Raw genomic sequence first — 27,490 nt, 5'->3', positions numbered from 1 at the left:
GGAGGCCCAGCTGTGGAAGGCTCTGAGACTAAGAAATTAGGGTTTGAGGTCATGGGGAGTCATCTGGGATCTTAGACATCTTGTGGCAAGGTCACTTCTGGGATGGCAACTTAGAATGCTGCGTGAGGACAGGATACAAGCCGAGAAGCTGGAGGCAGGGAAGAACTGAGCCTCCAGGGATAGCTTCTAGACCAAGGTTCGGCTTGACCATCGCGGAAAGTGAACATTTGAGCTGAGGCTTTCTATCCATTCAAGGGCAAGCTTCCTCCGTCTGTTGCGGGGTGGGGAGGGAAGTGCTCCTTCCACGGCCAAATGATACGAAGTCTCCAGCCTCAGAAGTTTCGAATTTCTCCTTGCCAAGGTCGGGCCACTACAGGTGGGCGATCGCGAGCCTTGGGCCAACGAGTGGCTCCATGTCCGTCCCCGGCGGCCGCCGCGGCTCGTCCCCTCCAGGCCCGGGCGCTGCCGCGGGCCGTGCCGGGCAGGGCGCTCCGGGAGCTGCGCGGCGGCTGCTTGAGGAGGCCTGGCGGGCGGCGGCGAGAGGCTGTGCCCCAGTTTGTGTCCAATCAGGGAGTGCGGGCTGTGCCCCGAGCCGGGCAGCAATGCGTAAACAAACCCACGGCAACTCCTCCGCCCCCTCGGCGCGCTCGCCCCGCGCCCGCCGCCACCGCCGCCGCCGCCGGCTCCGCTCTCCTCGCGCCCGCCCGCCGGGCCGGCCCCCCGCCCGCGCCGCTCGCACCCCCGCTGCCCCGCCCCGCCCCCGCCGGCGCGGGCTCCCTCACCTACCGCCCCACGCGCGCGCGCTCGCGCACCACGCGCCCCGCGCGGCCCGCCCGGATCGTGGCCTCCCGAGAGCAAGGTAAAGGCGATGCGCGGGGACCCGGGCGGCTTCCCCGCCCGGCGCGGCCCAGGGAAGTTTCTGGCGTCGCCGCTTTCCGCTGGGCCGGGGGGCGGGGGCGGGGGGCGGAGGGGGGAGGCCCCCGGCGCCGGGCGAGCCTGGCGGGCGGGAGGGGGCCGCCCGGCGCCCGGGGGTCACAAGTTGCCCAAGCTGACATTGGGGCGGGCTGGCGGGCTGCGCGGCGGGGCGGGCGTCGCGCAGAGAGGGGCTGGAGGCGCGGCGGGGCCGGGCGCGGTGCGGGCGAGGGGAGGGCCCCGAGGAACTTTCTCCTCCCCAGAGGGGCTCCTTCCAGCCCCGGCCGCGGCCCCGCCTCGGGAGCAGCCGGCTCCCGGGCTGGAGGGAGACCATGAAATGTGTTTGAAGAAGCTGACGCAGTTTGTGACGCTCGCGGCTTCCTGACGGGGACCGGCAGGAGCAGCGCCTTCTGCGAAGAGGGACGAGCCGGGGCGGCGCTCGGGCCCTTCCCCCGCCCCGGAGCCGCGCGCCCCGGCGCCTAGTTCGGGGGCCGCGGGCTTTGGGCTCGAGCATCTAGCCCGGGCCGGGAGACGGGCCCGGCAGCGCGCGTCGCTTCCGTTTTGATTAGCTCGGGTTATTATATAAGATGTCACGGAGAGGGAAGGGGCGAGCGGGAGGCGCGTTGGCGAGGGCGCGTCGGCCTTCGTCGAGTGGCGGGGAGGGGCGGGAGGCAGGGCCGGGCGGGGACCCACCTGTGCGCCCTCCGCGCCCCCTGCGGGCGCCGCCGGCGCGCGTGCCGGGGGCCGGGGGCTCAGGGGCCGGGCGGGAGACCCGGGGGGGGGGGGTGCGGGCGGACGTGTCCGCCGCTCCCCTCCCGCCCCAGGAACACTTGGGCAGCGGCCGAAACGTGCCGTTTCCTCTCGCCTGGCCTGGGTCCCCACGTTTCTGGCTCCAGGCATTTGTACTTTGAAACATTTGTTTAATATTAAGGAAGCTGCGTGTGCGGCGGTCATAGTACGCCCGGAACGTGTGGCCGTGAGCTCCAGGGCAGTGAATGAATCATCGCCCGCGGACCGGGCGCCGATGATTCATGCGGGGTACACACGCGCGCGTACTCGCCGTGTGCCTCTGACCCAGGGACGGCCGCCCTTCTGCAGCGATGACGCCTGGAGGGGCGGGGGAGTGTTCATGCAAAAGAGCGGCGGCTTGTTTTTTTCCCCCTTACACAATTTTGGGGAACTTTGGGGTGTCAGGCACCCCAGATTTCCCGAAGCTTGTTTCCAATTCTTGGAAGGGTTGCAGGATTCCACCTGGCTGCATTAATGAGTCGGTGTAGGAGCGCTGATGCGCTGCGAGGCTGGGTCCTGGCTCATTCAGAGTTTGGTTGGTGTCAAGTGAGGTATTGGGTTCTGAAGGAGTCTTTCTAGTAATTGCCTGTGTTTAAGGACCGCTAAAGTAATTAGCACAAACTTTAAAAGTTAGTGGATCTTAAAAGAAAAACAAGTGGCTCCTAATTAGGAGTCTTAAAGATTTAGGCTTTTGGGGGGGGTGCGTGTTTTAAGCCAAATTCAAAAAGGAACTTAGTTTGCCATTAATACAGAACTTTTAACCACTGTGACCACCCTTAAAGACTAACTTGACTCATTCCCACCTGACTCCACATTTGTAGGATTAAGAGTAAGGTTTTCTCATCACTCAGGACTCAGGTCAAATGGCATCTACTCAGCACAGGCCCTCTTGATCACCTTAAATAGCTTTTCACCCCTTACCCCAGGAAGCACACCCAGTCCTATTTTATTTTCTCCATGGCACTTAATCACTATCTGAAATGATTTTATTTTGTCTTTAAGTCCTGTCTCTTTGTACTAGAATGTAAGCTCCACGGTGACAGGGATTTTGGCCTGTTTCACTCACTGCTGTAAGTCTAGCACCTAGAACAGTACCAGGCATGTATTAGGCACTCAGTATTTGTTGACTCCTGAATGAATAAATTCTTTTTCCTGATTTCTTGGTAGGGCTGTCTTTGACAGTTGAAATTCGTCAATGCCTTTTGTGAGTAAGGCACTAAGATGGTACAGTTTTTTTCTTCCAGTTTTCTTTTGATTGATTCATTGCCTCCTCTGTGCTATTTAACTGACAACACAAGCTGGGTTTGAGCATCACATCCTAAGATGCTGAGTGTGAGGAAAGATAAGGCATATAGAGCCTCGTCAGAAGAAAGTGCATTACCGTAGAAGACCGTGGGTGACTAAAAATATTACCTGTGCTGATTGAAAAAGAAGTACAGGATATTGAAATGGAATCAACAAAGTCAAGTTCCCACAGTACTGTGTGTTTTCGCTCATATTTGAAATACTGGTAGTTCTCTATTCCTCCCTCCCCACCAGCCTCAACTTTAGCTAAAGTTTGGGAAGGTCCATAGTAAGTAGCACTTAATATGAAGTATGAATATAACTAAGTGAATGCAGGAGGTCTTACCTCTGCTTTATTGTTGTTGTTAATGTCAGTAACTCCACAGAAGAGTGGATAGAAGGAGTTACTTAATATTTTAAACCTCTTCAATGTATTGTAAAGAATTAACACTATAATGAGTCAATGAAATAATGGAAGAAGATTTCAAATGTAGTGCTGAATGCTGCCTCCCTAGAGGGTAAACTTTAGTATACTTTTTATTATTATAAATCATAAGTTTTGGAAAGATATTGGTCAGCTTTACTCATAGCAATGTTTTTAGAATTCAGTACTTCCAAAGTTAGAGAAGAGCGGGCATCCAGCAGTGCCCTTTCCCTGATAATAGTTGTGATCATTTTCAAAAGCATAATCTGATTTCAAGAGTAAGCTCAGCAATAACAGAAGTTTAAAGCTAAAAGTGACCTTGAAACTACTTAGCACAATTCTTTCCTTTGTACCAACCCCTTTGCTGAGGAAACTGAGACACAGTGAGATGACTCGCCAAGGCTGCAGACAGAGCAGGGATTAGGACTGGGCATCTTGACATCTTGTTGGAAGTCCCTAAATTAGCCAGAGCTCCCATAAGGGGGGGAGGCATGGTCTCTACCATTAGCCCATTGACTGACTGCCTCCTGCTTGTGAGCTCTCAGAGTAAAACTATGTCTTATTCAACTTTGTGCCCTCCCTTGTACCTTGGACATCTAGGAGCTCAACAAATGCTTGCTAAGTGTGGTTGGGCAAATGTGTTTTAAGTTGAGGAATATACTTAAGAATTGAAAAAACAAGAAATCATACCTATTTTCCAGGTTGAAGAAGTTTTCTGACAAGAGTCGGAATGTTGACAGTAATTAACCCTAGAACATTCATAGTAATGAAGCTACTACTTAGTTTTCATGCCTCCAGTTTCAAACAAAATGGCTCACAACTTATAAGTATCTGTGCTTGCTTAGTGGGCATAATTATTCACTGGAGAAATAGTAGGAGACAGGAGTCAAGACAGCTGGTAGGTCTTGCCTCTGCCACTGTGTCCAATTAGAAAAGCCCAGACTTGACAGCCAAATAGAATTGGGGCTGAGCTCAGCTCTGCCCCTAACAATCAGGGCTCTCTGTAGCAAGTTACTTCGCTTTTTTTGAGCATGCTCTCATCTCTAAGGTGGAAGTAGTAGCACCTCCCTTTAAGGATTGTTGTGGGGCTGGGATAACATTTGTCGTGACTGGTGTACACTAGGCCCATAATAAATGGTAATGGCTACAGTTATGACTTCTGATTTATGTGACTCTGGGAACAGCTTCATCTCTCAAAGCTTTGGTTTTCTCAACTAGAGCATTGGTTGTGGGGATAGGACAAGGGGTTTGGGGAAAGGGGCGTGGGGAAGAATTAAATGATTTCTAAGATCTGATCTATCTCTGTACATCTCTGTAGTTTAAGGAATCGATAAAGAATGCACAATTCTCCTGCAATGTTAGTCTAAGTAAAATGATTCATATATTCTTGAACTAACGGCAGAAATGGTTTGTTTCTGGGCTTTCCTAACAATTTGGCATATTTAACTTTGATGATATTAAGTATACTTTCATTCTTTTATATGATGTATGATGGATACCAAGTTAACTTGAATATCTCAGCCTCTCATTCAGCTTACTATACATAAAGCAGTATAAGGAGTCTACACGTTAATCAATCAGACATTGGTACCCTTTCTTTAAGAGGTTTGAGAGTCATGTAAGGAGCATAAGACGGGTAACCAAAGGCTGTATTACATGGAAGGACTGTGAGAGGCACAAAGAAAATGCTATGTGGGGGCGCCTGGGTGGCTCAGTCGTTAAGCATCTGCCTTCGGCTCAGGGCATGATCCCAGGGTCCTGGGATCGAGCCCCACATCAGGCTCCATGCTCCACTGGGAGCCTGCTTCTCCTCTCCCGCTCCCCCTGCTTGTGTTCCCTCTCTCGCTGGCTGTGTCTGTCTCTCTCTCAAATAAATAAATAAATAAATAAATAAAATCTTAAAAAAGAAAATGCTTTGTGATTTCAGAGAAGGAAAAGCTTAACTAAGACTTAATTAAGGCATCTTAAGCAAGGCCTTAAACAATTAGTAGGACTTCAGCTGGCAGAGATGTGGGAACTAGCCTATACTAAGACTTGAATGAGAGGATATATGCGCGTATCCAGGAGTGGAGAGGAATGTGGTTAAGGTGGAGGGTGAGGGACCTGGGGGCAGTATAGGGGGGGCAGAAGTGCACGGCAGGGTTAGGACTGTACTGTGATGATCTTGAAGGCTGGGCTTAGGAGCCTGTGTAGTAGTCAGTGGCTCACCATCAAACGTATTTTAAAGCGTGTGTATTGGGTGTGGGGGTGATGTGATTAGCGCTGTGCTTTAAGAAGATTAATCTGAGTCAGAGGAGCCATGGGTAGTCCCGGTTAGGAAGCTATTAAGATACGCTCCAGAAGAGAAGGAACAGAGAATACAAATTAGGGTGGGAGCAGGTGGGTTGGGTGTGACACCATAGAAGTAAACCAGACAGGAATTGTTGACTAATTAGATGAGGGAGTTGAGGGAGAAGTCAAGGATGGAAGCTGAGTGACTTTGGACAGCAATGGCAGGAATTGAAATAGTCAGGAAGAACCACTAGTAAAGGCACTTGCTGGTAGTGTGCAGTCAGTAAGTGTTTGTCTCATTAATGGAAATGATGATGAGTTTGGATTTGGATATGATCACATTTGTGTGCCTGTGGACCACCCAGATGGATGGGAGCCATTGCAAATAGAGGAAATTTGGGGCATCCTTATGAAGGGAATAAGTTGTGAGAAAGGTTCACAGTGTGGGTGAAAAGAATAAAAGGCTGGGGCAGAGCCTTGGAAAAACCAATATTTGTGGGCTTGGAGGGAGACAGAAAGAGGCTGTCAGGATGCTGAGAAGAAAGAAGCAGGAGAAGGAGGAAAAGGCCCGGTAAGGAAAGGTGAGAGAGGAGGATTGGTGGAGGCTGATCGGGTGGAGAAGCAGAGATCAAAGACTGGGAAGAGATCAGTAAACTTGTCAGGGAGACCATTGTCAGCAGCCTTTGAGGACGGGGTCAGTTGGGCAGCGGAGACAAGTCAGAAACAAGTCAGCCAGGTGCCTGAGGGGTACCTGAATGGGAAGAAAACAGTGAGTGTAAACCGTGATCGCACTGTGAAAATCTGAGAGGCCAGTGACTGAAAACAAAAGCATAAGAAAGGCCTGAGAGTATTATGGCTGTCTGTGGAGAGGAAGGGCCTGAAGATCCGGAGAGGTAGTGGGAGGGTAACTGCTGTACCAGGCCCTCCGCAAGTAGGGGGGTGGGAACAAGGGAGAGTGACCGGATGTCCAGATGGCCCAGGACAGTCTTGGTTCACACCTGCTACCCCAGTTTATTTATGGGCTAATATTTGGACAAATATTACAAATATCTGGAAAAATAATGCCTACTTTTATTCTAAATGAGGTTGCTTTTTGAATAATGAATTATTTGATCGCCCAGGTCATGGCACAGGTAGTTATTCATGGAAAAACAGATGCAACATGGAGGCAAAAGACACAGATTTAGAAAGAGAAATTGGGAGCGGGGAGGGCGGGTGGCTGCCTCTGAAATGGGTCCATTCCCTCCTGTTGGGAAACAAGAGCAATGAGGGAGGAGGCCAGGTGATTGGCCGAAAGTAAGTTGGGGTGAGGGGCAAAGTTGGGGAAGGGGAAGAGTTTGGAGTAGCTTCCCATCTGAGTGCCACAGGGAGCCAGAGGTGGCCGGGCCCGACACGTGGTAGAAGGAATCTTCCCTATCTTCCCGACCGTCTCCAGCAGTGCAGAAGGTTGGAAGTGGAGGTGGTGTGAGGACCACTGGCACTGCCGGCTCCGTCTGGGCCCTGGGTGGAGCAGGGGCAGGTGAGACAGTGCTGCTGGGCTGGGGGGTGGGCAGCACACAGGAGCGCGGGACATGTAGCGGCTGCTTCAGCAGGGGCGGCGGGAAGGGAGACATAGGAGAGCATGTGCAGGGGCTGGTGGCAACGGGCGCGGGGAAATTTTAGGGTCGCTTATCATTATGGAGAGGTCAGTTATGCGCGACCATGTAAACTCAGAATGTCCCTGAGCTTGAGAACGGTGAGGGGTCACAGCCATGAGGCAGAAGGTCATTGATCTTCAGGAACTATGAGGCCAGGGTGTATATTATTATATATTATATAATCTACATTTGTACATTTGGTGTGTGTGTGTGTGTGTGTGTGTGTGTGTATGGATATACATATCTCTCAAAGTCTGTTTTTTAAAATTCTGGAATACATTAAAGCCTTTTTGCACTTTAGAGTTGGAAAGTACCTTAAAAAATAGGGAAGTTGGGAAGTTATTCCTTCATTTAAAAGATGGGGAAGCTAAAGTCTTTTAAAGATTTTCGACAAAGAACGTAACTTGCCCCGTATCACAAGCATGTGTGACAGAGCTGGCTCTGGAAGGGGCCAGAATCTCTGAATCTCAGTTTAATATTTTCCTCTAGAGCAGAAGTAATTAAAGTATCCATGAAACGAAGTCTTAGAAACTTCCACTTGGCTTGCCCACTTACTACTATTAGAACACCGGTGTTTTTGGACACAGAAACCCATTGAGGAGAACTGTGGGATCAGGTCCATGTCCTCTGTCTTCTAACCCAAAGGCAGGTGGTGGCATCTTTGAGGAGGACCCATGAAAAGAAGCAGTTCTTCCCCATGAATTAAAAAACAGGCAAGCATCAACAGATAGACAAAATATTAGCTTCATTACTGATAAAGGCTAGATTCGAGGACATAGCTTGGTGTGAAGTTCAAAATGGCCTTGTGCATCTCCACCCTCATGTAGACTTTGGAACAACACGCAGGATAGAAGGTTTGAGGCTGAAGAGCAGAAATACTCAGACCTCTGCCTTTCGCTGCCCAGCCAGAGAAAAAGAGAAAGATGCCAAATCCCTTACGCTTAATCTCTTCCACAGAAAAACTCCATCCATTTGAGAACTGAGAAACAGCTGTCACAGACTAACCAAACAAATTGTTCCACCGCTATAGGGAAGAATGTGGTGTAGGGCAAGAAGACAGGAGTGGACCGGGAATAGCCCTCCGTTGGAAACCTTGTGGGTGGGAAAGCAGTGTTGTTCCCTTTGAACATAAGGCTATTGACCACTCATAGGTTCCTTGTTTGCATTTGAGTTCAGGTAACTTCTGAGGCAACAGGTGCATTTTTACACCAACTGGACGTAAGTGAAATGACTGAGTGTGGTCCTTCATCAGTCAGTTTCGCAGCCATACCTAGTGGGTCTCTGCTTCCTCCCTGGTGATCTCAGGAAACTCACAGACGTCAGAGCAAAGACCATCAGCTTTGATAACCTGTTTGTGAATTCAAAACTTTGGAAAAGTGGAAAGTTCTTTCTCTTCATAAAATGTTTAAGGGGCCCTTAAGTGGACATATAGCACTTGGAATTAGTGTTGATTCCATCACTATTAGTAACCTTACTAATTAACTATTAAATTCCTCCGTTTCCTCATCGGAAGATGACTATCGAAATTCGGTGAGACTTTGTTTTAGGCACTGAAGGTAAATCATGATGACTTTTCCCCCGTTATCCATGTCAGTATGTATAATAATTTTAGACAAGTAAGATTATAGCACTGTGTTTCATGACAAAGGAAATTTCTGACTTTTTATCCACTTCTCTTTTAATTGTTAAAAAAGTAATTTTTATTATCAAATATAACACATATATAACTTTTGAAATGCAAAATGTATAGTTCAATGAATTATTAAAAAGCGAACATCCATGTAACCACCAACCAGCTCGAGAAGTAGAACAATGTAATTTTTTCTCCCCATAGGAATCTTTTTCATTAGATGCTTGGTTTTCTTTTCAGGGAAGTCATGAGTATTTATACTCATGGCAATTATAAGTATGGACAGGTCCAAACTATGTGTTCCTTTTGAGTGGAATGAGATCAAAGATGTAATATTAGTATTTTACTCTGTAGTTATTTTTTATTTCTGTAACTACGAATTTAGTGTTTAGAACAAGTCCCGGGTTTTCAGCCTTAAAGATCAAAATCTTCAGGTTAAGAGTCTTCACATTTGTGTCCCTTGGATGGGAGTGAAAAATTGGGATCATCTGGATGTGAGAAAAGTCTTCATGCTTAATTATTTTTTAAACTTTCTGGTCATCCCTCTTTGCCTGCCTTTAGAAGCAAAACAGCTAAGCTTCCAGTATTGATGATGACGGTGTGCAGTCATCAAAGGTCTTCTTGGAAAACACCTGGCCATTATTGAGGCCAATACCTCTCTGTTCACACCACCGTCTTAGGCTAGATTTGAAGTGGCAAGAAGGAGTCAATGATAATAGCTTTATTGCATGAAACACCTATATTTTCTTTGTTTTTTTTTTTTTTAAGATTTTTATTTTTTTATTTGACAGAGAGAGAGACAGCCAGCGAGAGAGGGAACACAGCAGGGGGAGTGAGAGAGGAAGAAGCAGGCTCCCAGCGGAGGAGCCTGATGTGGGGCTCGAACCCAGAACGCCGGGATCACGCCCTGAGCCGAAGGCAGACGCTTAACGACTGAGCCACCCAGGCGCCCCTATATTTTCTTTGTTTAATCGTAATCTAGTATTGTAAATTCTTTCGTCTTTTAAGGCTAAATTAAAGAGTCAATAAATAAGTCTTTTGGGGTATCCACAAAAGGGTTCTCTTGGATAAGGGTTTTTTTTATGATTAAAAAAAGGAAATGATGATAAACATTAGAATAATTAGAAAAGTATCCTAGCTGATCTGGTGTATCTGTGAAAAGAGAGAAGCTAGGCTTGTTTTAAAAATTGATAAAGAGGGGCGCCTGGGTGGCGCAGTCGTTAAGCGTCTGCCTTCGGCTCAGGGTGTGATCCCGGCGTTATGGGATCGAGCCCCACATCAGGCTCCTCTGCTATGAGCCTGCTTCTTCCTCTCCCACTCCCCCTGCTTGTGTTCCCTCTCTTGCTGGCTGTCTCTCTCTCTGTCAAATAAATGAATAAAATCTTTTAAAAAAAAGTTAAAATTGATAAAGAAAGGCTCATCTTTTGGGGCAGTTTCTATGGTTGTAAGATTTGGTTGTGGGGACTTCAGGTTAGAATTTGGTGGGCTGCATCTATGAAAAGCCTACAGCAAATATTATTCTCAATGGGGAAAAGCTGGAATCCTTTCCCTTAAGATCAGGAACACGACAAGGATGCCCACTCTCGCCACTATTATTCAACATAGTACTAGAAGTCCTTGCAACAGCAATCAGACAACAAAAAGGGATAAAAGGTATCCTAATCGGCAAAGAAGAAGTCAAACTGTCTCTCTAGCAGATGACATGGTACTCTATATGGAAAACCCAAAAGAATCCACTCCCAAACTATTAGAAGTTATAGAGCAATTCAGTAATGTGGCGGGATACAAAATCAATGCTCAGAAATCAGTTGCATTTCTATACACGAATAATGAGACTGAAGAAAGAGAAATTAGGGAATCCATCCCATTTACAATAGCACCAAAAACCATACGTTACCTTGGAATTAACTTAACCAGAGACGTAAAGGACCTATATTCTAGAAACTATAAATCACTCTTGAAAGACATTGAGGAAGACACAAAAAGATGGAAAAATATTCCATGCTCATGGATTGGAAGAATTAACATAGTTAAAATGTCCATGCTACCCAGAACAATCTACACTTTCAATGCTATCCCGATCAAAATACCGAGGACATTTTCCAAAGAACTGGAACAAATAGTCCTTAAATTTGTATGGAACCAGAAAAGGCCACAAATCGCCAAGGAACTGTTGAAAAGGAAAAACAAAGCTGGGGGCATCACAATGCCGGATTCCGAGATGTACTACAAAGCTGTGATCACAAAGACAGCATGGTACTGGCACAAAGACACATAGACCAGTGGAACAGAATAGAGAACCCAGAAATGGACCCTCGGCTCTTTGGGCAACTAATCTTTGATAAAGCAGGAAAAAACATCCGGTGGAAAAAAGACAGTCTCTTCAATAAATGGTGCTGAGAAAATTGGACAGCTACATGCAAAAGAATGAAACTTGACCACTATCTCACACCATACACAAAAATAAACTCCAAATGGATGAAAGACCTTGATGTGAGGCAGGAATCCATCAAAATTCTAGAGGAGAACATAGGCAGCAACCTCTACGACATTGGCCAAAGCAACCTTTTTCATGACACATCTCCAAAGGCAAGAGAAACAAAAGATAAAATGAACTTGTGGGACTTCATCAAGATAAAAAGCTTCTGCACAGCCAAGGAAACAATCAAAAAAACTAAGAGCATCCCGCGGAATGGGAGAATATATTTGCAAATGATGCTACAGATAAAAGACTAGTATCCAAGATCTACAAAGAACTTCTCAAACTCAATACACGAGAAACAAATAAATCATAAAATGGGCAGAAGATATGAACAGACACTTTTCCAATGAAGACATACAAATGGCTAACAGACACATGAAGAAAAGTTCAAAATCATTAGCCATCAGGGAAATTCAAATCAAAACCACACTAAGATACCACCTTACGCCAGTTAGAATGGCAAAAATTGACAAGGCAAGAAACAACAATTGTTGGAGAGGATGTGGAGAAAGGGGATCCCTCCTACATTGTTGGTGGGAATGCAAGTTGGTACAGCCACTCTGGAAAACAGTGTGGAGGTCCCTTAAAAAGTTAAAAATTGAGCTACCCTATGGCCCAGCCATTGCACTACTGGGTATTTACCCCAAAGATACAGAAGTAGTGAAGAGAAGGGCCATATGCACCCCAATGTTCATAGCAGCATTGTACACAATAGCCAAAGTGTGGAAGGAGCCGAGATGCCCTTCAACAGATGACTGGATTAAGAAGTTGTGGTCCATATATACAATGGAATATTACTCAGCTATCAGAAAGAACGAGTTCTCAACATTTGCTGCAACATGGACGGCACTGGAGGAGATAATGCTAAGTGAAATAAGTCAAGCAGAGAAAGACAATTATCATATGGTTTCTCTCATCTATGGAACATAAGAACTAGGAAGATCGGTAGGGGAAGAAAGGGATAAAGAAAGGGTGGGTAATCAGAAGGGGGAATGAAACATGAGAGACTATGGACTATGAGAAACAAACTGAGGGCTTCAGAGGGGAGGGGGGTGGGGTAATGGGATAGACCGGTGACGGGTAGTAAGGAGGGCACGTATTGCATGGTGCACTGGGTGTTATACACAACTAATGAATCATCGAACTTTACATCGGAAACCGGGGATGTACTGTATGGTGACTAACATAACATAATAAAAAAACATTAAAAAAAAAAAAGAATTTGGTGGGCTGCACCTGTCAGTCCCTGCCAAAACCCCCCTGTAACGATGGTGTGAACATGAGAAGAGGCAATGGCAGGTGGGAGGCACGAACACATGTTCGGAGGACGAAAAGCAAACACACCTGTGGCAGTGGGCTTAGTGCAGCGGGGAAAGTTGGTACTTACGTGCTGTGAGAGGAAGTTGGGAGTAGATCCTGGGAAGAAACAGCCAGTTTATCTCCCAGAATCCCAGAAAGGCTCTGCAATGAGAGGCTCTGGAGTGGGGCTGAAAATAAGGCAGTGATTGCAGGTCTGTGAAAGGCACCAGCCCCCAGTTCACTTTCCCCATCCCATACAGCAAGATGAAGCCCTTGCTGGACACTCGACATTCTTTTCCGGAGAAGGTGAAGTAAATTCACAGTTCTGGATTTAGAGCTACCAGGCAAAAAAAAAAAAAAAGGGGGGGGGGTAAAGGTGAAATGCTCGGTGAAAACAGAGGAATTTAATGAAAGTCTGCATACTTAACACTGAGACCCTGTGCTCTCTTTCCTCTGCACAGTCCTAGGAGAGCGAGGTAATTACCAACCCAGGCAGGGTATTGAAGGGGTCTTCTCTGCCTGTAAAGAACAGCACTAGAGAAAAGACATATAGGTACTGACACTGAGGGCCCACACTGTAAAAACTGACTTACTACCCATTCTTCTTAAGTGAACCCACCAGCCAACAACCCTCTTCCCTCAACTCCATGAGTATACAGCTTACAGTCAGCTTTTTAGTACCTTACTCTTAAATACAAGTAGACCGTGTACACTCTTTCTGCTATGCCAGAATATGAGACTAATATGATGGAATGCCTGCCGGACTGGTCCTCTAATTGTGTTTCTTCTCTTCTATCTTTTCGTTTTTATTTCTGCTTCATCTTCTCCTTCCACTGATTTTTTTTTTTTTTGGCCATCTTATTTTTAAATTTCTAATATCTATTTCTTACTATTTTTGTAGGCTCATTTTATGAATTATAGGTGAGTTTAGGAATATGAAATTTAGTATCAGAAGAGATAGCTAGAAGTTTTAAACGTAGTGTGCCTTTAGGAAGTGGGTTTGGGGGTGACCATGAAGTAAGACAGGCTGCTGCTATATTTCATTTTAAGCATGGTAGTATTATATGAATGTTAAAGTCATCTGTATGAGTTAGGTTGACAAAACTAGTAAGAAAAAATAAGGCAGTGCTAGTAAGTGGATTAGGGAATGATTTACATATATCTAGAACTTTAAAAAAATATACATTACAAGTTAAGAGGTGATGTTTTGATATTAGAATCCTTCCTCACAACTGGGATTCCAGCCCTCTGTTTCAGAATCACTTGAGAGAGGTTTTTGAACATTCAAATGACTGCCTCTATCCCAAGATTCTTACTTATTTGGCTTTGGGTGGGCCTCTAGGAATCAGTAATTTTTAGAAGAATCCCATCAGCTTCTGATGTATGGCTTGGGCTAACTCCTAGCTCAATATTTTGAACACCTTTGCTGCTTCTTAAGTGTTTCTTGTATTCTTCCTCTTCTCTCTCTCTTCCTCTCTGTGTCTGTCTCTCTGTCTCTCTGCTTCTCTGTCTCTCTGGTTCTGCTGCAGGTCAGATCTTTGCTCTCTGTCAGTTCTGAACTGATACGGTCTATTTTATGTCAGTAGAGTAGGAGGAAAGAAAGGGAGACGGGGGAGAGGTCATTTGGATGACCATGAATTATGAGAGTGGCTACACAGGGAGCCAATATTTGTCTCCTTTTGTTTTGTAGAAACTACTTAAATTGATGACCTTATCTTGAATTTCCTCTGGAGTAATTTTGGAGCCCAACTTCAAGTAAATTTGAACTTAATAATATTTTGTTATTTCTTTACCTTCAGTGTTGCCTCTTGGAGCTAAATCAGCTGCATCCTGGGGTTACCCTCAAGTTCTTTTACCTCCTTGGGTTTTGCCCCTGCCTCCCAGCTGTGGTCTACCAGATGTTCACCAATAGCAGCATTTCCATTTTGCGCCTGGGATCACCAGCAACTTTCATGGCTTTCTAGTTTTCTGTGAGGGAATTCTTAGAAGGGTAGTTAGCAAGCAAGAGATGAAGGAATGTAAAAATTATATAATTTCCCGAGGGTGGAGGTCTCGTTGCATTAGACCTTTGACTATAGAGAATTCGTACATCTAAAAGAAGTGCTTGTTGTATGGAGGAGAGAAACATTTTAGACTCTGGGAATAAATTTCTTAAAAAAAAAATCTGACAAACTTTTAGGTTTATAAAAATATCAGTAATTACAGAGAGTTAAGGTTTCCTTTGAATCTTTCCCCAGTCCCATTCCCTGCCTCCCTAGATCCAACCACTTGTGAATTGGGTGTGTCAGTGACTGACTTGTAGTCACTTCACGTCAAGACAACGCCCTGCTCCATACAGTGACAGGACTTACCTCTCACATTCCGTCCAGTGCAGGGAGCTGTTCCGGCTGGTGTCTGAGGGACATGTAGCACGTTTATACAGCTAGGCCGAAGTATGCTCTTTAAGATGAGGGGTTGGTTCATCTCATCAGTGCGTCTTATTTAGAGCTTGCCCCCTTGATGCAAGACCCTTCCAGGCCAGGGCTTGTCACAGTTCACCGTGCCCACAAATCATTGTGGATGGCATTACACTGCACATTCCAATTCAGTTGATCTCAAGTGGGACCTGAGATTATGCATTTCTAATAAGCTCCCAGGGGATGGGGCTGCTCTGCAGACCACACTTAGAGAAGTAAGGTTCTGGCCAGTGGTTCTCAGCCCTCGTTGCTCATTAGAATCATCTGGGTGCTTCTTGGACCTATCCTTAGTGAGTCTAATTTAACCGGCCTAGGGTGGGGCCCTGACATGACACATACATGTGTGCAAGTGTGTGTGTGTGTGTTTTAACCCGCCAAGTGACACTAATGTGCAAATAGGGTTGAGAAGCACTGTTAGGAGTTGTGCCCACTTTTGCTGTGACTCATAGGTGAGGATCTTCATGGGTGGACTTTGTAGCAATCGGGGAAGCACCTTCTATGGCTTTTCTGTTGTGGCTACACTTGCTTAATGTTTCATGGAGAAGAGGTTCCTCTTGGATTGCTATGTTCCTAAAGATGAGGTGGGAGTGGCTATCAGCGGGGAACATATCTAGGAAGAAAAAAAGTGGCCTTTTCATTAAAATTGTCACCTGATACCGGAGTGAGAGTCGAAGTGATGACCAAGTACAAAGTTGGCGTCTCTTCATTCAGGGGATCCTTCTATTTTCTACATCTTTTCAGTAAGAGCTTTATGGGAAAAGTATGTTATAAACTTTGATGCTTTATGTTTTCTCCAGAGAAGTCTATAAATTGGCTTCTTACTATTTCTATGTATATGTTTGTCTATAAATATATGTACTTGCAAAGTTTCTGCATAACCAGAATTCTAGTATGTATTTATATTTTTCCTTTGCCAATTATTTAGAAAAATTTAGGGTATTTTCTATGCATTCACTTTTGGGTCTTGTCCTAAAAAATTCAGTGGCAGCATCTGATGAAGGGACTGTTACTCTCGGGAGCTTCCAGTGCTAATGGCAGATTGGTGATTCAGTTTGCTCAAAAATCATAGGCCTTCGCCCAGTCCAAATGTTAATCATTTTATTATTATTACAAGGATGATCCTAGAAGCAAATAATGCAATTTTATGTATATTAAAATTATGTGATTACGATTTCTTGGGAACAAAAAGCCTTAAAATCTGTGAAGTTAAATATAATTGTGCGGCTAAGACATTGGAATTCTCTCCCCCACCTCCCCACCATTCAGTCATAAAATAAGCCTTTGAATTTATTTCCTTAACATCTTGTCTACTTCACGACTACTGACTTCAGTCAGATCCTCATTACGTCTCATTCACCTTCAGTTCCTCCCTGGACCTCGCTCTCTCCAGACTTGCCCCTTCCAGTTCTTCTGCCAGAGTCCTCTCTTGTGGAGGTAAATATATGGTTCTCCCGTGTCTAAGGATAAAATCCAAATCTCCAGAGTATCACGTAGAGCCTCCAGCCTGGCCCTCCCCTTTCTCTGCCCTCGTCGCCTGTCACTTCTCTGGGTGGCATTGTATTCATTCCTCAGCTGAGCTTGAGGATGGGGGAGTTAAATATTGGAGACACAAACGAGTGGCTTAGGAGAAGGGGACAGGAGACTGCGTGAGGGCCATTAGGTGTGGCTGACGGGTTGATGGATGCAGAGTGAGACCAGTTAGCATATGGCCGCAGAATTACAGATGCAAAAGGGTGGAGCCTGGCATCAGGCCAGGTGCCTGACTGAGCCATTCCACTTCCCTTCTTGTCTTGACCTTTGTAGTGCTGGGTCCTCCATCAGAAACATTTCTTATATCTTCTTTGCCCAGAAAAATCTTTCTCCTCCTTTGAGAAACCCCAAGTGATAATTTTCTTCTTTTTCCGGATATTCTCTCTTCATTCCTGTGATAGTCGATCATCTTCCTCCATTCTGCCCCCATCGTTCCATTAGCCAGCCACCGTTACTGCACTGAACCACGCCACCTGTTCGTACCCGGGTCTCCTAGACTGTGAATTCAGCAAGGGCAGGAACTCAGTCTTTTAATATTCCAGAGCCTGGCGTATGGTAGACACATATAATAAATGCTGGATACGTTGACACAAGCTTTCTCTGTGAAGTGTTGAGAACCTGTTCCTACTGGATTGGAGGTCATTTTAAAAATGAATTCCACTTAGTCGTATATGACATGAAAAATTCTAATGCTTTAATTTTTAATTGATCTACCCCTACCAAATATCCAAGTTAATAAGATCTGTCCAAATATACACATATATGTACATGTGTGTATATATGTGGGTACACATACATCTCTGCATAAAAATGGAGGAAAGTTAGAGACCAAAGAGTATGAATCAATATTAAATAAGACTTCATAGAGGTTTGTACAATACCCAAGGCTGATCTGTTCTCTTTCAGGTGGGCCCCTTGGCTAGTAGGGAACAGGTTAAAACCCTAAGAGACATATGAATCAGTGTTGAACACATCTGTATTTTCAAGTCGTGTTGAAGTTATGAGTATAAAATGTAGTTTGAAAGGTTTTTCAAATCATGTAGAAACATGGAGATTTTAACTGCCAAAACAATTTTTTATAGTTTGCAAATGAATAAAACCCAGAGAGAAATTAAGGGGTACCTTCTTCCTGGGGTAATGGCTTCACATTTTTCCTTATGGGGGGGCACTTGAGTTCTGTTGTGATGTGTCATTAAAGGGCTGTGTTGTCAGATGACTTTCCCCACCTCTCTAAGCTTCAGTTTCTCCATGGATAAAATATGAGATTTGGTCTAAATTATTACCAAGGTCATTCTGAATCATCTGTGATTCTGTAAAGTTATGAAACATGGCCTGTAACCATGGTGAGGAAAGTTGATTGGTGATTCCAAAAATAGACTTATTTTCTTCTTCTGCATAACACTGATGCTTTCCCATTGAAAAGTCACTCTGTACATTGCCGTAATAAACCAATTCTTGATTTTTTTTTAATGCCAAGTGTTCAAAGTGAATGAAAGATTGTCTAAAGAAATACCAAAGAAGCTCTTGTCTCTTGTTTTAAATATAGATCCGAATTATTGTGCTCTTTTGCATTCCTGTTGTAGGTATTCAGAAAGCCGAAGGTAGTGATTTAGTAAATTAGAAACTATTTCGCATCCGTTCCTGCTGTCTTTTGTGTTTGTGTGAGAACCCCATTCAAAATATGTCTTATTTATCCTTCCCTTAAAATATACTTTCCTTCTTTTTTCACTTGCTCTGCTGGCAACAAGTCCATATCTGTAAATACTTACAGGTTTTCTCAAGATCCTTAGATAACAGTTGTTTTTCTCTATTTACATATAGATAATCTCGTCAGACATCATTACATTTTCTCCCTGAAGCCCTTTGATTTCTTGATGTATTGCATGATAAGCCTGTCCTCAGTGCAGGGGTGTCCAAAGGGGCCCTCCTGGAGTCACTCTGAGGTTGCAAGGTCTATGGCCACGCCCCTTGGGGACTGTCCCCAGTCTGCAGCACTCCACCTGAACTGAGATATCTTGACCTAGTTGGGCCAAATACAACGCTGGTAGGCAGAATCTCCCTGTCTGTGAGACTCTGTGCTGGATCCAGCCCTTTGAAGCGGAGAATCAGCTCATTAAATGAACAGTTTAAATGCCTAGAGAGATAATAGAAAGTGAATTTTCACTCTGTTCTGTAATAATATATATCCAAAGTATCATATCACCGACCAGCTGTGTGAGATCACAAAAGTCACTTACCTCTCTGAGCCTCAGTTTCCTCCTCTGTAAAGTTTGGATTTGATTTTTAAAATGTCTTTGGCTCCAAAATTCTTTTTTTTTTTTTTATAGACTTGTCATCTCTCTAGTCCTAGACTGACTGATAGCAATCTGTAGTTTTAAGCCCCAGCAAGTCTTAGTCCTTTCCATGGTGCTTCCTCAAACCAGTAATGTTCATTTTTCTACCCATAGGCATTTGTAGAGATTTTTAAAAGGCATCTATGATTATTTTAGTCCATTTATTTTTTTGTACAGCTTGAGACCAGATGACCTCAACAACTCAGTTGTTTTGCTTGTGTGCCCAGATAATGGCATAAAAATAAAGCATGCTTCTTTTTGTAGAAATAACCAACTTTTTTTTTTTTTCAGCAAGCATTGCTGTGAGAACTGAGCTGGTTAGTGAGAACTAAGCTAATTGGATAGTGTTGACCTCAGCTACGAGGCAATATGAAGAGAGCAGTTATTTGATATTTACCCATACTCCTCATCATCAATCAAGAAGTCTTTGTTCTAATTAGTGTATTAAAACCATTGAAACTAAAAAACAATTTGTGGAAGTGGGGTTAGAGAATGTTTTAGGATAGGATAATTTTATTTATTTATTCAAAAAATAGTCACTGAGTGCCTACCAGGTAGTCTTTGGATAATCAGTGAACAAAACAAAGATCTTGACCTAATGGAGTTTATTTTCTAGCAAAGGAAGACGGACAGTAATCAAAAAACATAATAAATATTTGTTATATAGTTTGTTATAAAGTGATAAGAGCTATGAAAAACAGAAAAAGTTGAGCAGGTAAAGGGGAATGAAAAGTGGGTGGGGAGTGGAGATCTGGGTTGTAGTACAAATACCACGGTCAGGAAAGGAGATGTGGAGGGCAGAATGGCCCCCAAAGATGTCATGCCCTAATTCCGAGACTCTGTAGATGGGTTAAGTTGCATGGCAAAAAGGACTTTTGACCTTTAGTTAAAGTTACAGGTCTTGAAATATGGAGATCATCCTGGACTATCTTGGCTAAACCAGTCTAATCAGAGAGACCTTGAAAGTAGAGTAATTATTAGAATCAGAGGGATGTGGCTGAGGTTGAAATCTGAGAGACACAACCCAGAGTGCGGGAGGGTAGAGGCATGGAAAGCGGAAGGAGGAAGGAGGAAGCCTCCAGGAGCAAAAAGCAGCCTCCTACTGAGAGTCAGTGAGGAAATGGGCCCTCAGCACTACAGCTGCAAGAAACCGAACCTGGAAAAGCCTGGAAGCGGATTTATCCTCAGAGCTTCATAAAGTAGTGCAGCCCTGCTGACACCCTGATTTTGGCCTTGTGAGACTGCAGTGGACCCAGCTGAGCCATGCTGTACCAGAACTTCTGACCTACAGAACTATGAGATAATAAATGGGTGTTGTCTTAAGCCACTGAATCTGTAGTAATTGCTCATGGCAGCAATAGAAACTAATACAGGGGACAAGGAAGTTAGCCAGGCTGATAACTGGGAAAAGAATCTTCCAGGCAGAGAGAACAATGAGAGCCAAGTTCTAACATGAGGTCCGCTTGGGGGTGGTAGAGATGGAGCAAGTGGCGAGTATAGCTGGATTGAAGAGACCAAGGGGTTGAGTAGTTGGAGATGAGGTCAGAAAGGCAACTGCAGTGAAGGGTGGAGATCGTAAAGGGCTTTGGCTATAATTCCAAGTGAGCCAGGGAGTCATTGCACCATTTTGATCAGAAAAGTGATATGATTTGACTTAATTATTAAGATCATGCTGGCTGCTCTGATGATAGACTGTAGGGAAGAAGCCAGGAAACCAGTTAGGAAGCAGTAGCAGAAATCCTGACACAAGGTGGTGGTGGCTTAGACCAGTAGTAGTGAAGATGATGAGAAATGGTCAGGTTCTAGATCGATTTTGAAGATAAAGTCTATTCCTTTGTAATTTAGATATGAGATATGAGAGAGAGAGTAATCAAAGATGATTCTGTAATCGGGGGCCTGAATAATAGGAAAGATGAAAGTGCCATCAACTGAGATGTGGAAAGCTATGGGTGGAGGAGATCTGGGGTGAAGGGAAGAATTAGAGTTCAGTCTGAACATAGCAAGGATGGGTTATCTTTTAGACATCCTGTTGAAGATGCATAGTTTGGTAGCAGAATAATGACTCCAAAGATATCCACATCCTAACCCCCAGAACTTATGAATATGTCACCTTAGGTGGCAAGAGGGACGTTGCAAGTGTGATTAAGGGTCTTAAGAGGGAGAGAGTTTCCTGGATTATCTGGGTCAGCCCAACCTAATCACATGAGTCCTTAAAAGTGGAAAACCTTTTCTGTGGTTATAGGAGGGAGATGTGACTCTGGAAGAATGATCAGAGAGATGCAATGTTGCTGGTTTTGAAGATGGAGCAAGGTGGCTCCTGGCCAAGAAATATAGAGGTGGCCTCTAGAAGCTGGAGGTGGGAAAGAAATGAATTTTCCCATAGAGCCTAAGGAAAAAAAAAAACACACAAAAACACAGCCCTGCCAGCATCTTGATTTTAGCCTCATCAGACCCATACCTGCCTGACAGAACTATAAGATAATAAATTTGTATTCTCTTAAGTCACTAAATTCATGGTACTTAGCTTCGGAGCCATAGCAAACTAACACAGGGTAAGCAGTTGGATATGAGTCTGGAGGTACTGAAAGCATAGAGATGCTACTTAATGCCGTGGGACTGCATGATATCACCAGTAGGATGAATAGAAATGGAGAAGAGAAGAGGACAAAGCCCTGCACAGTTAGCACTCAACACCAAGAGGTCAGGGAGGAAAAAGGCAGTAGCAAAGCACACCGAGAATGACCAACCAAGGAGGCAAGGGGCAAACGAAGAGAGGTCGGTGTCCTGGAAAGCAAGTGAAGAAAGCATGTCAAGGTGGAGGGAGGGGTTGCTTACGACAAATGCCACCGATGGGTTCGTGAGTGTGTCAATACTCAGGAAAAGCTTAGTGCCCGGGAGAGGAGCCAATAAGGATGGTTTGAGGGCCCAGGCTGGGCACCTGCTTCAGTAGGAGAATGGCGAGTTCTCTGTGGTGCCCGGAGAGAAGGCAGGGGCTGCAGGGAGGGTAGGTGCGGCGGGAGTGCATGGCGCTTCTCTTCTGGCGCGTGCGTTTCTCAGAGGAATAGGAGGCAGAGGAGAATGAGGATGAGGAGGGTGCCTTGGGTGACTTAGCAGAGCAGGGACACGGAGCGGGATCACATGGCAGCATTAAAAGCCCATTAGAAGTGTATGGTCATGAATTTGAAAGAGTAAATGCCACCACACATATTTGAGAAAAATGCCTCCTAATAACTAGATACCTCTTCCCTCCAAAGGAAAAAAAAGCCAAATGTTAAGGAAAATTTCAAATGGAATTATGTAAGGAAAGCCCAGTATATCTTTATTTTCTTATCATTTCTATCCCTACCTAGATTCCTAGAAGATAGCTGGCCTTGTAGGGTTATTAATATTCCTAAATCATTGAATATGTCGTATTTTACTAAGTCAAATTTAAATGCTATCCTAGCCTGGGTTCCTCTGAATATCAGACTGTGGACCAGTTTATGGACAATTCATCTATTTTGAGGAGTAACCCCAAAGAACAGGATTTGGGCCTGGGAAGAGTTGATAGGGAAAGAAGGAAACCCAGTTTAAGGTTCATTCAGCAACTTGATCACCACTGTGGGCGGCTGGGACGTGATCTCACAGGCGACTGGCTGTCCAAGACTGTGCCTTAGAATGGTCCAGTGCAGAGACAGAGTGAGGGAGGGGTAATTTATTTTCCTGCGCTTGCTCGTGTCCCCCACTGGTCAGGTGTTGCCCACGGGGTGTGGAGTCCATCCCAGGACCGTGCGTGTGTCAGAATGCGTGGCAGGTTCCTACGGAGGGCGAGGGTGCAGCGGAAGTCCCACGAGGGTGGCTTGACAACAGTACCCCCAGGACACATGGAAGGAGCTGAGTCTATACTCACTGGATGCATGGTTTTCATCATTCATCTTGTTCACTTTTTTCCATGCTGCGTGGTTCGTCTTGCCCCGTGAAGCCAGCTCCCACCCGAGGGGCTGCAGAGGCTTTGGGATTCCCTGGAGGACAAGATGCAGTCCCTGCCTTCAGGTCCCACAGTCTGCTGTGGGGCTTCCAGGTCCTTTTAGCCTGTGTGTGACGTGGAGCCCCACTTGAATCCTTTTTAAACAGAAAAACCCCATGACATGGTTTCTGTATTAGAAGCGGACAAGGGAGTTGATAGGCAGGATTCTGGTCCTCTAATGCTGAGTGACAAGCCACCCCAAAACTTAATGATTTTAAACAACCACGATCATCTGTAACTCTCACGGTTTCTTTGTGTGGGAACTTAGAATCTGGTAGCTGTGTGGCCTCTCTTCATTCCACTCAGCCTCAGGAGGGAAGGCTCAAGGGCTGGGGGCTGGCATCATCTTAAGGTTTGCTCGCTTATGTGGTGCCTGGTCCGGGACTCCTGGACTCCTCGAACGCGCTTCGCTCTGTGAGACCTCTCCGTGTGGTCTCTCCGGCATAGAGGTGTCAAGGGAGCCAGACTTGTTACTGGCTCCTGGGGGCTCTCAAAGCGCACGTCCCCAGAGAGAAAGAACCAGAGGAAAGCTGTGTCACCTTTTATGACCTAGCCTTGTGAGTCACATAGGATCACGTCTGCCTAGTCACAGTCCTGCCCAGATTCAAGAGGAAGGATCATAGACCCACCTCCCGCTGGAGGAGCACGTGGGATGGGACATATGTGTTGGGGCCGCATCTTAGGAAATGAAGTCTCATGGGTGGTATTATCATCACCATGACTGCTGGCCTGCAGTCTGAGGTCCAGGCATTGTGCTAAGTACTGGAGGTATTCTATTATTTTTAGCTCCTGATTTGCAAGGTAGCCCCCTTTTAACAATGAAACAGTGAGACCCAGTGAGGTTAAGTGACTGGTATAAACTCACAAAGAATTTCTAAATTTAGTGATAAAAGGGCAAATAGTTGTAAGGAGTATGTAGGAACCTTATTTCCAGAGGGCAAACTTGAACTGTGGGTCCCTTGCCGGACTCCTTCTTCAGCAGCTCCTGGCCAGTTTTCTGCCGCCCTTATTCCCTCCTCCTTCTTCCTCCCAGTATCAGCCTATTTTCAGTTTGTTCACTAAATTTCAGTGATGTTTTCCTGTACCTTTTTTGTGCGTGCAAATCATTTTAGTTATGTTTGGAGTCTGCAGATTGATCCAGAAGCATAAGTATTATGAAAAGGCACACAAACTGATTAAAAAAAAACTTTCTGGGTCATAAATTATTGATATGTTGAAAACTTCTATATATAAAAAGGACACATTTTCTTAAACCAGTGAATCTCCAGCATTTTTGCATCCTGACAAGTTGGAAATACTCCCCTCTGCTTCTTCCCTCCTGCCTTGAGAATGGCCAGCCTGTAGCTCCCAGAAATCCAGTAGCTCTGAAATCCTGTTCATTTTAAACCTCGTCATTGAGCGTCTCATAAACACTGCCGTTCGATATGTATTTAATGAATGAATTCCTTAAATGTAAGCCCTCCCAAACTGCTGGTGCTTCTGTCATCTTCTCCTGCATCTAGGAATCCAGTTTTTAGAAATTAGAAACATATTTGGTCTTAGAGCCTTGCCTAGGTGCCTAAAAGAGCTAATAAATAATTATTTGTTATTTGGCCTTAGAGGACTGATTTAAATACATACCTTCCAAGGAAGCAGAAACATTATTCTTTTTGTCTAGATTCATCTTGCCATTCAGAAAAGAGTTCTCCTGGGGTACGTGGGTGGCACAGTCGTTAAGCGTCTGCCTTCGGCTCAGGGCGTGATCCTGGCGGTCTGGGATAGAGCCCCACATCAGGCTCCTCCGCTGGGAGCCTGCTTCTTCCTCTCCCACTCCCCCTGCTTGTGTTCCCTCTCTTGCTGGCTGTCTCTCTCTCTGTCAAATAAATAAATAAAATCTTTAAAAAAAATAAAGAAAGAAAAGAGTTCTCCAGAGGTACCTGGGTGGCTCAGTCAGTCAAGTGTCTGACTCTTGATCTCAAGAACGTGGGATTGAGCCCCGCGTCGGGCTCCACACTTAGCAGGAAATCTGCTTGAGATTCTCTCTCTCCCTCCCCCCTCCTCATGCTTGTGTTCTCTCCCTCTCTCTCCTTCTCTCTCTCTCAAATAAATAAATCTTTAAAAAAGAGAGAGAGAGAGAGACAAGAATTCTGCAGGTTCTTCTCAAGATGTTCCATGCATGCATTCAATAAATATTGATTATTAAGTGCCAGACACTGGGTGTGGCCATGGGTGGGTGAGTCTACAGTAATGAATCAAAGAGACAAAACTTGTCTGCCCTTGTGGAGCTCACATTCTAGTGGATTGAGACAGCCAATAAATATATAACACATCTACTCTGTCAGAGAGCAAGAAATGCTATAGAGAAAAATCTATCCGTAGAAATGTCAGAGCATATCACTGTCCCTAGTTATGTTTCTGTGGTTCCCATCTTCCCCAAGGAGAAGGCCTTCCAGTGGCAAGAAGGCCCTGCGTGATCTGGCCTCTATTCTCCCTGACCTCAGCACCTTCTCAGTTCCCAGTCACCCTGGCCTCCTTGCTGCTCCTTGGGCATCAGTGTCATTCCTGTTGGTGGCCCTTCCATGTCTCTGTTCATCGCCGCTCTTCGTTCAGATAACCATAAGACTAGCTCCTCATCTCGTTTTGGTCTTTGCTCAGATGTCACCTTCTTGTTAATGTCTTTCCTTGTTTTAAACTTTAGTCACCCTCCTTTCCCACCCCTTGCACTCCTTACTCTCCAGGAGGTCACAGCCCAGCCAAGGAGGTGACGGGATGCCGCCAGCTGGGCACCAGCATAGGCAGAACAACATTATGGGCTTCCTCCCCAGAGGCAGGTCTGACTGTGGTCAGAGAGCCCTCTGACTTTCAGTGTCATCGAGAGTTCTCAGTAAAGGCCCTGCCTAGGGTCACGCTGTGGGGCTCTCGCTGGCTTCTTCAGTCGCAGTGATCCAACCCTGAACCTGGCGAGCGGAATTCCCAGATGGCACTTGCTTTTGTCATACCTCTTAGGGACTAGGTGTAGTCTCTCGAAATAGAGGGCCCCTTTTAGATGGATTCTTTCTCCCCCATGATTTTTGACTGGGTGTGTTGGGTATGTTTAGTCTGCTTCTCCTTGGCAAGGCCATTCTTGTTTTGCTTCTCTCTCTCATTACCCACTGTGACTGCCTCTTCTGAGTCCTCAGCTTGCAGTTTCACTGACTATGCTGACCTTTTATATGTTTCTTGTTTCTGTTCAGAAACCGAAACTGCATCTCATATAAGGCTGGCTTATATCTGCCTCATTCCCATTTTATTAAAAAAAAATAGCTTTTTTTATCCCTTGTCCCTACCACTTCCTTATAGCATTAACAAGAACATCCCTGCTTCCACAGGCCAAGTTCAAGAGTCTATGACTTTCGTGGCATAAAAAACACCATTTAACATGTGATTGTCACAGGTTGGGTTTCCTGGGAAGCCGACTCTGAGGTGTAGTTTAGCGTTCAGGATGTTTATTAGGGGGTGGGAAAGAAGCAAGGGGAAGAGGAAGTCGAATTTTGGTCCAGGCCCAGCAACGACCTTGGTCAGCCCCCCAGGCACCCCTGGAGATAGAATGGCTCTTCAGAGTTGTCTTGACTTGCATTGGGATGGTCAGGCCTTTACTCTCCAGCATCCCTCAAAGCGCGTGACCTTGAGCCAAGAGGGCCTCTGCAGCAGAGGTCATCCCCGTAGAAGTCAACAGCAGCCCCAGCAAGTGTGGCAAGAGAGAGGGTCTGGGCAGGGCCTCTCAGCTTCTCCCACATTAACGTAGGTGCAGGGCAGTGACGGCTCCAGGATGTGATGCGGGGCTTTCGGCAAGAAGTAACCTCCATTGTCACTTTTAGTTCGTGATTGAAATTCGCTTTATTTCGCTGAAAGCATAGGCTGTTGGAGCCTGAAGAGGCCATGGAGATGCCCTCTCCAGGCCTCTTATTTGATGGATGGAGAAACGGAGTAATAAAGGAGAGGAAATCTCCATTTGGTTTCCCCAGAAACATACCCTAAAACAAGGATTTGAAGAGGAACTGGCTCATAGGAGAGCTTCTCCCCCAGAAATATCAGCCAAGAAGTGGGCAAGTGGGACAGGGAAGAGAAGGAAGCCAGCAAAGGTGCATTTGCAAAAGAATTACTTCTGTGGGTTCCTGGAGCTCAGTCCCTTGGGGGAACTCAGGAGAACAGTGCACACACTTTAAAGTTACCCTCTCCAAAGGACAGAGAAGCTGGGATTTGGCCCTCCGTCCTTGGCTGAGGGCTTTTTCCTGGAGGCACTGACTTCCCTGCGTTCCCAGCTGGCTCAGTGCGTGAGCAGCCCGGGGCCCAGAGCCGGAGTAGAAGCCACAGGTGGTCACAGAAAGCTGCCTGCCCCCTGCAGAGGGGAGCCCTGAGGACAGGGGAGGGGAGTGAGGCAGAAAGAGCAGGGATCGGTGCCCCTTTCGGAAACAGTCT

At 45.6% G+C, this 27,490-nt stretch overlaps 1 protein-coding gene across 4 annotated transcripts in view; it reads left to right on the top strand.

Annotated features, from left to right (window-relative positions):
• Positions 1-756: 756 nt before the first annotated feature.
• Positions 757-27,490, top strand: part of PCGF5 (polycomb group ring finger 5) — a 118,566-nt gene continuing 91,832 nt past the window's right edge. For 2 of the 4 annotated variants that reach the window (XM_026481641.4, XM_057308232.1), the window contains exon 1: positions 757-859. The gene's annotated coding sequence lies outside the window, so the exon portion shown is untranslated. The remainder of the gene's footprint in view (positions 860-27,490) is intronic. The other 2 variants (XM_026481643.4, XM_057308233.1) reach the window with 1 other exon arrangement.

This window comes from Ursus arctos, unplaced genomic scaffold, assembly GCF_023065955.2.
Source record: "Ursus arctos isolate Adak ecotype North America unplaced genomic scaffold, UrsArc2.0 scaffold_7, whole genome shotgun sequence".
Taxonomy (NCBI): Eukaryota; Metazoa; Chordata; class Mammalia; order Carnivora; family Ursidae; genus Ursus; species Ursus arctos.
The sequence above is the reverse complement of the archived record's forward strand: the minus strand, read 5'-3'. Positions and strand labels throughout refer to the sequence as shown.